The sequence below is a fragment of the Triticum dicoccoides genome, chromosome 7A (genome assembly GCF_002162155.2).
Source record: "Triticum dicoccoides isolate Atlit2015 ecotype Zavitan chromosome 7A, WEW_v2.0, whole genome shotgun sequence".
Classification (NCBI taxonomy): domain Eukaryota; kingdom Viridiplantae; phylum Streptophyta; class Magnoliopsida; order Poales; family Poaceae; genus Triticum; species Triticum dicoccoides.
In genome coordinates, this window is record NC_041392.1 from 467,850,752 (window position 1) to 467,864,507 (window position 13,756).

Genomic DNA, 13,756 nt, shown 5'->3' on the forward strand with positions numbered 1-13,756 from the left:
GGATGGATGAATAATATACGGTTGAGGGCTAGATGAAAATTAGCCCGTGGAGGGGTGGTTGAACAGGAGCCCGTGGAGAGGGCTGGTTGAACAGTAGCCAGTGGAGTAGCGCACGGTCGAGGCTGGATGAACAGGAGCCCGTGGATGAACAGTCGCAGGTGGAGGCTGGAGGAGGTCGACGATGGATGAACAGTAGCCCGTGGAGGCTGGAGGGGGTCGACGGTGGAGATGAACAGTATCCCGTGGAGTCCCGTTTTGCGGTACGCCACACCGCTCCCGATGAACAGGACCCCCGTTTCGACCGTAGCGCTCCAACACAAGTCCGTTTCCTCCGTTTTGCGGTATGCCACACTCCTCCCGATCAACAGGAACCCGTTTCGACCATAGGAGGTCCAACACAAGCCTGTTTCCTCCGTTTTACGGTACGCCTGACCCCTCCCGATGAACAGGATCCCGTTTTGAACGTGGACGGTCGAACACAAGGTCGTTTCCTCCATTCTGCGGTACACCAGGCCTCGTTTCCATCGGCTATTCCGTCCAAGCCAGTTGGCTCCCACGCGTTCCGTTGCCTCCCGATGAACACAACGCATTCTATTGCCTCCCCATGAACACGACGATGACGCTGTTTTTTTTCGGGCGATGATGACGCTGTTTCTTTGTTCCGACCAGCCATGTACACGAGCTTTGTCCGTACGTATGTGTGAGTAGGCGTTCGAGACCCCCTCCCCCGTATATACGTACATGGCCGTATTTTCTTTCTTGCACACTGGCCGTTGTATGTACGTGTACATGCTACATGCGCGCCTCTACATCGACCAGTATGTAGGTACACGTTCGTGACCAGAATGACAACGCTACGTACGCTTCGATCAGGTGGGTCCCGACTGTCAAGCACTTCCTTGCGTGCGAAGATGTAGCTGGTGGGTCCCAGCAATGAGGGGGGCGAATCATTTTTTTTGCCCGGACGCACTTCCTTGCGTGCGAAGATGTAGCTGGTAGGTCCCAGCAGTCAGGGGGAAACGTTTTTTCGCGAAATATGGTTGCCCGTCCGGTGGGTCCCTGCTGACAGGTGGAGGAATCATTATTTTCCGCATAATAAGGAGGCACTTCCTTGCTACGGCCGTGGACCCAGCTGTCAGCCTCTCCACGTATTGTCCACGTCCGATGGAAGCCGTTCCTTGATCACGTTGACCATGCCACACCGAGAGCACCAGGGCGGTGGACGACGGCGAGGCCTGGGAAGGGGACGACGCGGAACCGGGGAAGACGCGACAGTGGATGCCCACGCGTAGAGGAGTATGAGGGTTCACTGGTTCGTTACGGTGTGAGGCTGTCGTCGTCGTAGAATAATAGGAGGTGTGGGTGAGTAAAGGGATGGCCTGGCCAGCGGTGGGAGTAGTAGGGGCGGTGAGGCCTCCGCGGCATCACAGCCGGCCAGGGGAGGCAGGAGCACGCGACATGACTGACGCTGTTTTGAGCGGCTGGAGCAAGAAGACCAGAGGTTGAAGATGCACTACTGCCGTTGGATGGACATCGTACGACCACTGCACCTAGAATCGTTTATATTGACTAAGTTGACAAAGCCCTTGGTACGCGTCAACTTAATAGGCCCACAGGTCAGCCTCCGAAATGGTGCACCCCAGATGTTAGGGGGAGGAATCATTTTTTGGGCGGCTGAAGCAAGAATATCCGAGATTGAAGAACAAGCACGACATCCGTTGGATGGACATCCAACGGCCACAGCTGCGAGAACCGTGTGTTGTTGACAAAGCCTTGCATACGCGTCAACTTAGTTTTTTTAGGGGACGCGTCAACTTAGAAGGCCCACAAGTGTGTGGCAGAGAACATATAGCTCATTTGTGATTTGTAAGAATGTACAACCCATTTTTTAATTCTAATGGAATTTACTACAGCCCATTTATAGTTTGCTAAAAGTACAGCCCATTTTCTAGCTAGGACAACAATTAATAATTTCAACCATTCCTCAAAAAAAAGATTAACAATTTCAACCAACCACTCAAAATAGAATTCAAAACAATTTCCCACATTTTTATGGGATCCGAAATATTTTTATCCGAAATTTCAAGTTTGATTAAATATAATTTCAAAATAAAGTTGTATTACATTAAAATCCAACGAAATATTGCGCGCGCAACAAGTAATGAAATTAAAATTTTAAAATTCCAAAAATAATATATTTTTAAACTAAATACGCGTTTGGTGCATTTTTTATAGTTACTGCCCAGTTATTATAATTACATCTCATTTATTATTTCTTAAAGTCCATTTTCTTGTTAAGCCTAATGCATACCTCCTAGGAAAGTTTGCAGCCCAGCAGGGCGGAGAAGTTGACCCGGATATTGTGTACAACTGTCGGCCCAGTTGCATTGTTGATGTTGAAAAAAAGGCTTGTGTAGTACAGTACAACCTAACATGGCTACTCAGCCCACATTCAACGATGCCGGAAAAGCCCAAAAAAGTTAGATTACAGTGGAACCTAATTAAAAGCTGCCACAAGCAAAGAAGTAATTCAACGGGTCCCACTTGTGCGTGTGTGCATGTGTGCATGTGTGTGTGTGTGAGGGAGAGAGAGAGACCCACTGGTCGATGCTCGTAAATACATCTTTCAGCCATATGCATTGCTGATGCTCAGTAAAAACTTATATAGTTGACACAATCATATAGAACATCATAGCACACTGAACTTGCATACACAAATTTCACGCAGGTGGCACAATCAGGATGGAAGCAGTGGATCGCTACGGGTAGGGCTATATTGAAACCAATGAACTCGTACATAACGGTTCATCGTCTTTATCAATGACGGGGAAATATCTTGAATGTTGTGCAAAGAAAACAGACACACAACACAATAAGTTCTGCTAGCACATTAAGTTGACGTACATCCCTTTCCAAAAAAAGTTCAGGTACAAAATTAGAATAGGTCACAATCAAATGTACTGGCACATCAGTGCTTCGCACCCATAGCTCGGATTTAACTAGTATCTGACAAGATTCAGTTGTTACCTCAAATTAGAGCACATCCAGGCAGTCAACCCTGCCTCTTCTCCCAAAGAAGCAGTGGCCTCCGTCGCGCCATGGAGTAGGCCCTGTGCCATCCATCGTTCCGAGCAACACGGGGAAAGTCTGACGTTGACTTCTGTAATGGACGTCGTCGACGGACCCTGGCACCAGCGGCGGCAGGACTTCGATTGATGGATTGACCACTTCTTCGACATGCACGAACATTCGATACAGGTACATCCCTAACGTGGTCCACGGCGGCCTTGGTGGCGACGAATAGTACAACCCTGGTTCCTGCACCGGTATCTCAACACCAATCACCCTCAGTATGGTGGAAGGCTTCTTCATCCATGCCATAACCGCCAGAGCCCAGCTGTCTGGAGGAACAAACATACTTATGAGCTCACCTCCAAGGTCGTTGATAAGCTCATTCATGGACTCGCTATTCCAAGCACGTTGAGGCATGCCGTGGAAGGTAAGCTTTGTTAAAAACTCAAGCTCAGAGGGCACTGAGCCCCATCCTGGGTGCCACCGATCAAAGCTCACCAGCGCGCCATCGCAGAACAAACGCCGGGAAGATTCGAACACACGACTGCAATCGAAAGTTGTCCGGAACCTGACTAAGAAATCAGCCGGTGGCAGACAGACTTCGACGAGCAAGTCACTTATTTGGATGCCGTGCGCAATGCCAAGAGCTTTGACAAGGTCGTCTGGCGAGACGGGAGGCCGGTCGCCGTTGATGGTTACCATCAGCACTTTGCCGGCAAACTGGTCGTCAAGCGCTGCCATGCCACTGTTGAGCGACAGCACACAGCGACCGAAGGCAGGACGGACCTCAGGATCTCTGGCTCGGAGATCCGCGTTGACTGGCGACATGATAGTGCGCTTGAGTACAAGGAGTGCAGGAGGGGGATTTGGGGGAACTGGAGTAGGAATCGAGATTCCAGAGGTGGGGGAGGGGCGGGAGATTGGGGATGAAAAGGTAACATGAATTTCAAACACGCGCCAATATGCTCTCGACGCGCAAGCGCACGAAAACACCAGTGGCACCCACATGTCGGCCTAAGAGTCCTTATTCTTTCTTTTTTGGAGAGCCCGACCTTTTTTTGAGGATCTTTTGGGAGCCCAGCCTGAGAGTCACAATTGACCTGTTTGGCATTGCGTTACTACTCGGCCCATATTCAATGACACCTCACTAGCCCAAACAAGTGTACATCATCGAAAAGACACTGAGCTCAAATTATATAACTTGAAAAAAGGAGATACACTCTGAACACTGGAGAATGGGGATGCCCTCATTTAGCCCACCAGTAGTTCGAGACAATAAACAGTTCGAAACAAAGATATATACAACATTCAAACACTGACTAGTGACTAGTATTGACATAAACAGCAAGACATGATAGTTCATAAGAAGTCCTGCTACACCACCAAAACACACCCATCTACAGCGCTCAGACTCTCGTGATCCAGACGAGATTGACATTCTAAATAGAGGCAACTATTACGTAGTAAGAGTGACATAGATGAGGATGACCAAATGATAAGGAATATGCATAAGAAAAGAAAGAACTACCCATCCAGAACAAACAGCAAAGACAACAAAGTCATTCGAAGAGATGATCCAACACCATCATAATTTGCAGCCCCGCTTCAGCGACCAATTATCCGGAGACACCTGTACTCCACCCTTTCAACGCAATAGCCCAATTACCTATCAACCTGAAGGCTTGAACCACATCACCGCATGTCGTAATTGAGACATCCAAGGATCAAAGTTAATCCGGATGCCTTTGGCATTCTCACCTTCTTTTGGCTGTAGGCTGTATCGTTGACAATCAGGGGAGTTTGCTCCCGAACTCCTAGGGCTCGCCGTGTAGACACAGTTTTCATAGCAAACAGAGCCTCTCTGCCATCAAGGTCCTTGCCAACGGTGATCTCTTGGTTAATCGGATAATTGAGTCCAAGAAACAGAGAGTGTGAACCAAGGTTGTTTACCTGCCTCCAACTAAAAAATCCTAAAGGCCCCAACAAGCTGGTATCCTGCTCATAGACGTAACAGCCACTGTTCGGATACTCACGTATTTCACGGTGCTTGTATATAGTGGGGTTTTTGCAATATAACTTTTCCGGCTCATGTGTCCGAATGATCATCAGTCTTTTGCCGTAGTCTGATTGAGCGAGGAACCAGTTGTGCTTCCCTTTTTTGGCAAAGGTGGTGTGATTACAAAGGGCGGTAACTGTAGGGACACTGCATCATATCAAAAAGGACAGGCATTGTTAATGTAAGATCGGCATTGTTCAGGGTATGAGTAGGATAATGCAAGAAATAGCATTGATATGTCCCTATTGGAACTAGGAGGAAAATACAGGGAAATGTATAGTTGGTTCAAAAATATAGAAGTGCCATGCATGGTTATACTCATGTTATCTCACAATCAATTCTTCACAGGAAACTACCATGTCATGCATGTTATGTAATCCTGTTCTGTCCTCACAAACAAATTCTTCAAGGTAACTAACAGACCATGCATTGTTATATACTCGTGTTCTGTGGGCAAATTTTTTGTGAGGATATTATTCTAGCCATTGATTGCTGAAGGGCGAATATAGGTATGTACACATGGTAAGCATTACATGATTTCACTACTTCCAAATATAGAGTTCTCCATATGCACATTTACTTCCCTAATGTATGGTTAGATGAAAACAACAGTGTGGTGCATGTTTCTACATCATGAAAATGAGGAAACTAACATGGCCATTGATACACACTCATATTTAGTAGTAGTATATCGATTACTATAAAATACGGAGAATATCCATATATTCCTAACCGTTTGATTATTCAGGGGTACAAATTGGCTGTAATGACATGGTCACAATCGCATGAATTAACTCATTCCAAATATAGCTGATTTATGGCGTCTCTAATACATTGCCATAGTTCTACTCAAATTCTGCTCAAACAGGGATATGCCAATCATCACAAAAAGTTCAAACAGTGTCATGGCATCATCATTAACATGGGACGGAAACAACTTACACGCGCCATCCCAGCAATACGTGGTGCCATCTGCTTTCTCGATCGCGTAAATGATTCCATTGTGTTAAATAGCATCACAGAACTATGTATCAGCTTTGACGATGATCCACTGCAAGATGAGTTGTCTCCAGCTAAAGAAGGCACCGGCGTAAAGAAAGGCTAGTCCGCGATCGAACAAGGCAATTAGCTTGAAGTCTGTGTAATTCGCATGTCATGTGGGCACTTGGCAGATTACAATCTTCTGCAAAACAAGGTCCAGCCAACTGACGTGGTCATCTAGATGACTTGGACCGCGATGGTAAAACTCTATATAATCCAACGGAGGAAGGATAATCTCATGGGAGGTATGGAAGTTTACGAGAACCAACTTTTTACCGTCTTCCCCTTCTCTGAAGGCAGCCATCCAGTGGGAGTTCATGCCGACCCAGTACATACCTGCCTAGAAGTTTCGGGCGATGGTGATCGGATCAAAGTCAAGGGAAATGATGTACAACGACCCACTACATACCTGCAAAAAAGTTTCGGCTAATGGAGATCGGATTGAAGTTGATGGGCATCATGTACACATCCGTATCATGGTGAGCCAATCTCGCAAGACCAGATAGCAGCAAGCAGGGTGTCTTGAAAAGCTTAGGCCTCGCTTATGGACGTGTGCATGTCCATCGAGCATGCAGCCAGCCGCAGGGTGCTCAACATATCCATACACGAACAACAGAGGTCGAGGATTTCACTGGGGAGACTGCTCCAATCGCGGCCCATATGGATGTTGTGCGGTTCGCGTTCGGCCATGGTGGAGTTTGTAAGGTGGGGTTTTTGGGGGGCTTGATTTACGGGGAGGCTATCGGTGCGAGCGAGGCGACGGTACACGGGGGCACAGTGAGATGGAGACGGAGATGGAGTGGTGCTATGGGAGGGGATACGGAGACGAGGCGAGGCATGCTAATGTGTTGTACAATGGCGGTGACAGACTGCACAATGCATAGGGTGAGGCTGACTTTGGTAACCCGAACACGCCGCCTGGACTAGTGTCAGGCATAGGGTGTTGTCACTTCATTGTGAGGACCGGATGAATAGTATTTTGACCATCAAGTGTACCATAGTTGTACTACTACTAGTAGGAACATGAGTACTCCAGTACTGTACAGCGGAATTAGGTCTCCCGTGCTAGCATGCCTGTTCACTTCATCCTCCAGGTATCATCCATATTGCGAGCATAACCAAATTGCCGTGCATGCGGAAGTGTGAAGATGGGCCTTTTCTTTTTTGATGAGGATAACCGTGTATTCCTTAACCAGAGAATGTTGTGTCTCCCACGCACGCGCCAATATCCATCTGAACTAGCTACAACACATTTTTATCCGTTTGCATAGGTCCCACCTATCAGGAAGGATGGGCACGTACACGAACAGGTACGACTCCTCAGTCTACCCGCATAGCCTTTTCATTTAGTCTACCTAGCCGTCTAATCAACTGCCTGCACGCCACTTCTCCTATTTACTTCTCCATCGGGAACCGATTTTCCTAGGCTTCTTCACCTCCCCTTCGTCTTCATTTGCATCCAAACCCCACTGCGTTCACATTGTTTTAACCTCTTTCAATAATCATCTACTACTTCAGTTAGACTAGCCATCTAATCCTAATTCTCCAAACCATAGCCCTCCGTTCCAGCAGTTCCAAATGGTGAAAGAGATCGAGATGCAGGTTTTTAGCATACAACATGTCCTCATCGAAGGCTCGTTGAGCATAGTTGCCACCGTCACCATCCACCCAAGGGTTGTTCGGAAGTGGATCAACAATGTATCCAACTCCCTCGAAAAGGTAGAGATGATGGTCATCGGTCTCGACGCAGAGTACACGGAGCGTGCCACTGGGAAGATGCAACGCGCCGCCGTCCTTCAGTTGTGCCTCGAAGATGATGTTTTGGTGTACCACATCATACATGTGCCCTCCATACCAGGTGAGCTTCACGATTTCTTGTCTCAGGAGGACATATACTTCTGTGGGGCAGCCATCGAAGGGGACAAACAGAAGCTGGAGTCATACAACCTTGATTTGAAAAGCATCGCTGACCTACAAACCAGAATCAAAATTCTTGTAGAAGATTGTGATAAACATACACCATCCCTATTCGACATAGAAAATTTTGTGCTCGGTACAAATCTTCAGAAGGGTGACGAGACAGTGGCATTAAGGTCGTCTGGATGGGAGAATTATCCCTTGACGTACGAGCGGATAAAATATGCTGCCCTTGATGCCCGTGTGAGTTTTGAGATAGCTGCAAGGTCCAAAGAGCTTGTTGCGAAACCATCTCCCACAGAAAATGAGAAGAATAAGAAGAAGAAGAAGAAGATAAGGCTGCACCAGCAGCAAGGCATTATGGATGGACGAACTATTTCCTCTCTTGTACAACAAAATTATTCCCTCACGGTGTATATTGATATAGATGGACTATTTTGATGGTGTGCATGTCTTTGGAACAAGTTGTAGCGTGCGTCCGCTTGACTATAAGGAACTATTTATCCGCCTAGCTTTCTCTACTACTCCCTCGAGTGATCGGCATGCAATGCATGTGTCCGTAGACATGACAGCTTGTCCATGGAAGTTCAACTACGGCGACCATCACGTTTCATCCACTACCACTCGCGATTCCCATGACGCCGCTCCAACCCACGGCACCACGTCCCCCGACGTGCGCCTCACCCCTCTCGGCTGCACCCCCCCCTCTGCCTTTGTGTCCATGACATGTGGGCCACCTTAAATGCGGCGAGCATCAAGTTTCTACCACAGCTAGACACGATTCCCACGACGCGCACGAACCCATGACACCACACGTCTCCCGACCTGCGGCTCACCCCTCTCGGCCCCACTGCCCCTCTGCCTTCGGGAGCATTACATGTGGACCAACCACCTATCGGGTCCACATGTTATTGACTCAAAGCCAGGTGTAGTAAGGCGTTGGAGCTTAGTCACGAGGGCCCTGAGAGGGAAATGTAACTCCTGCGCCAGGCTGGTGCTACCGCTGCACGAACTCATGCCAAACTCGAGATTTGTTTCTTTACTATACATGCATGCAACGATTCAATGGACATTGTAATCTCAACATGTGATGGGGAGCTCTAAATTTGAATTTGAAACTTATAAAACGAAAAGATTCAAAACAAATAAACTAGGAGAGAGGGAGTATATCGTAGGAAGTGTCCCATACGAAACAAGTCCCCTGGTTTGTCACCGCGAAGACGCGGTTAGAAAGGAGCACAGCGTCTTCGTACTCGGACGACAACAAATCGGCCGCAGACAGCATGGTCCACCTTTGACCGCCATGTGCAAGGTTCGTGCTATCTTATTCAATCTCACCGTGGTTCCATCGTACCAATTCATGCGGTGGCCGTTGCATGGCTGATCCCAATGTTGTACAAAGGTTCTACGGGAACGGTGTCACCGTTGCAAATGTTGTGCAAATTGATGTTGGTACCCTCCCGTATATATGCAAGCCAATCTCCACTCGCACCGAGCCTAACCTGTGAGACAGTGGGCAGGGGGAGAATTAGGAAATGGACACAGAAGTAGTCTTTAGAATGCATTTACTACGTGATCAAACTCATCTTACCTGCTCATCGGAGGAAATCCGAGTGCCCCTCAACATCAGCATCTCAAGGGGCGTCAACTTGCAACTACGGCCACGCCGCGCTGGAGAGACCCCCCAAGGAAACACCCTCGTGCGTTCCACGAAACATCAAGATGCATTTGTATGAGTAGTTTATCTTGTGAGAGAAAAGGATGAACGAGGGAAGGCCTTTAGAGATAGAGATAGACACTACTACTACCAATGTGCTGGCCCGTGCGTTGCAATGGATCCAAAGTAGTAGAATAATACTTGTTCACATGCTTGAAATATAAACACTCTAGTTTTGATATACATGTGTCAGCAGACATGGCAGCTTGTCCATGGAAGTTGAACCACGGCGACCATCACGTTTCTTGTTTGTACCACTGCCACACCCACACGCGATTCCCACGACGCCGCTCCAACCCTACATGTAAGCACGACGTCCCCCGACGTGGACATGGATCCTCTGACGTGGCTATCACTGCCTTATCCTGCCTTTCCTTCACTGACAGGTGGGACCCACACTTGGGGTCCCACATGTTAGTGAAAGAATGGTAGGATTGTTCACGTCAGGGGATCCTCATCCCCCCGACGTGCGCCTCATCCCTCTCGGCCCCACCGCTCCTCTGCCTTTGTGTGCATGACAAGCGGGCCAGCTGAACTGCGGCGACCATCAACTTTCTACCACAGCCACACCCGATTGGACGCGGTATGCCTGCTCCACTGCTGTGCTCCGATCCGTACTCCCGCACCATCGAATTTTCATCCAATGTAATATAGGCAGACAACAGAGTCATTTCACTATTCCCCTTCCGTTCAATTTTTAGTGAGGTTCTACCCGAAACACCCCCCTCCAAAGCGAATTAGTTAAGCCCAAGCCCATAACTCAAAAATGACTTCTTTACATCTTCTATGGCTTATTTTGACAATAAGCCCTGAAAAGGCGGAATAGAACTGGCCCTTAACCTGCAATTCAATTGTGCGTGCAATGATGAATCACTCATGCCTACTATAGTGTACATTTAGGCATCATCATACATGGCATAACCTAATACATGTGCATTCCATTGTAGAATCTGGAATATGCAATGTTTATGTTAGTTCATAGGTTGCACATGATGTTTAGATGCCCCTTAAATCTGGTCAGTCAAGTGATGGTCTTTAAGCCTCCTTCTTTGCTTCTTTTCTTGATATGTAAGATTTGCTCACACATCTGTTCAATTGCTTGTTTACATCAGCCAGCCCTACTAGGACTGTTTGCTTTGATTACTTGCTATTCTTGACCTAACACTCTAACAGATCTTGTCAATGATTTAAACACTAAGAGCTGATGTAGTGGGGCCTTTTCTAACTCATAGGTGACATAAAAGTTTGGATGTACACTAAAGTAGGCTCTCCAAGAGTACCTGGAGATCCAGTTCGAAGGTATGCCTAGTTTTTACATAGTGCAGACATAGTAAATGCTCATTTCATTGTGTGCAAGTGCAAGAGATGCGGCATGTTTCATTATGTGGTGTTGTTTTGTTATAATCTCATCCTTTTGTGTTCACAGACTAGAAAGTATGCATATTTATCTTCCAAGGAGACAAGTAACTAGTTTGTGTCACCTTGCAGAGGGGGTGCAATGAAGATAAGATTGAGGATTTCCAAGTACAAGATGTTAGGAAGGAGCCTTGCAAGAGAAGTAGGAGCTGCGCTGAGCCTCTTCAACCTGTTAAGGTAAGTCATTGTATCCAACTCAATAGTTCAATTCCTTGTTTGTTTCAGGCGTAGTTAATTTGCTCTTTTCAATTGCTTTATTTGTCATTAGTTAATGAGATGCCCAAAGAATGATGCCTGATGTTGGGTACTTTTATAACTATTAGTTGACATAATTAAAGGCCTTACCATTTAATTACTCTGTCGAAGTGTGCCTGAAGCTTTGAAGTCTATTAACTAACTATTATTGCTTGAGGCTCACAATCTAGTTTATACTAGACTAAAGATTGCATAGTTTTTCTTGTTGTAGTATGTTTGTATGAAACCCTCTGATGTTCATTATGCTCCCTAAGACTTTAATTAAGCTACAGAATGGCCAACTGCTTGCTTACTTCTATGCAACGTGTTGTCTAAATTTGTAACTTGTCTGTGTTTTGGATTGGGCCCCAACATCATGCTCCTCTGGTGAGCTAAGAGAGATTTCTGTATGCAGGCTGCACAGACTACCTTTTTTATAATTTTTAAAATATCACATGCTTATGCTTCATGACGTGTAACATTATTGTTAGTCCTGTTTTGCCATGTACAAAATAGTCTGTCTTGCTCACTTCACTGTTGTAACTATATTTTTGCCCTAGTCATGTGTACTTATAGAAACATTTCAGGATGAAGTGACATCAACACAAAGATCTGCAAGCAGTGTGGCATGGCCATTATCGAATGATTATGGATTAGGATTGGAATGTGCTGATGTTCTCGAGCATCAACTAGAGGTGGCAAGACAACGTGTACATGATTCTCAACGTACAATCAATAAGTTGAGACTGGACATGCAGGTATTAGATGCAGGAGTCAAAAAATGAAACAAGACACTGAGGTAACAACGAAGGAATTGGAGATTTTGCAGACTGAAATTTGTGCTATCTAAATCTGGCCAATCCTATTTTCTGAAGAGATTATAGTTCAAATGGTAAGTTATGTTGATGCGCGTCCATGATGTAGGAGTTGTATTTGCCCAGTGTATGTTATTTGCTGTATCGTTCAAACGGGGGCCAACTCGCCCAAACATTGTAGTGACCATGGCCCTCCACAGGCCGTACGATCCATGGGCCATCTACGGGACGGACGATCCATGGCCTTCTATGGCTATCGGATCCATGGGCCTTCTATGGGCCGTCGGATCCATGAGCCTTCTATCGGCTGTCGGATCCATGGGCCTTCTATGGGCCATCGGATCCATGGGCCTTCTATGGGCCGTCGGATCAATGGGCCTTCTATGGGCCGTCGGATCAATGGGCCTTCTATGGGTCGTCTCATCTATGGGCCTTATACGGGCCGTATAAGGGGCCGTAATCAGGCTAGAGTGGAAATCATACGTTTTATGGGCTGACATTAATGGGCCGTTAATAGGCCGTATTTGATGATGCTATGAAAATGGCCCAACAGATTAACGGGCCACAAACGGGCCGACTGTATCCATGGGCTGAATTTGGCCCACAAGCAGAAAAGGCCAGTAACGGGCCATAAGTAACCGAATGCTGGAAATGAGCCCAAGAATAAATGGGCCCTAAGAAGGCCGAAAGGTAACACTGGCTCGAAACGACCCAATGGAATAATGGGCCGCTAATGGGTATACAGCGATACACTGTTCATTACGGGCCGGTTTCACCACGGGCCGTTAATGGGCCAAGAGTTACAAAGGGACTCATATGGGCCGAAATACGTCATGGGCCATACATGGGCCGGAAGTTACAACGGGCTGGAATCATATTGGACGGCCCAGATGACGCTACTGGGCCTAATTCCGGTAGGCCGTAACAGGTCGTGAGTTAGCGGGCTGTAAATGGGCTATATGCGAACATGCCGTTAACAGGCTTTCCGTGGGCTGGCCCGCCACCTTTTTACCAAGTCAAACGGGTCGGCCTTTTCACAGGAATGGGCCTCTGTTGGGCCGTGTCATGTGTCGACGTATCATAGGCGCCTTGGGTCCAATGAGTGGATGACATCTGTCCCAACGGTGAGCCGACACGTGTTTCCTCCAGCCAATGATGATTTTACACGTGGAAAATCCCCATTGGTCGGGGCTGTTAACGGGTTATCGGATCCAAAGCCGGACCCGATAGCTTAACGGCATTCCGTTACAGTGGATGCCACATGTCGGTCACCCTTGACGAAAGCACTTATGTGACGCGTGATTTATCTTCATGGAAGTGGACACTTCCGTGATGATAATTTTGGTAATGTCATGGAACACTTCTACGACAGCACAGGTATGACTATCTTGATTCTCTTATAAAATCCTCATGGATGTACATGCATGGCAAAAAACGTGACCTACTGTGACAAACACGTATCATCACGGAACTGTATTTTTTTGTAGT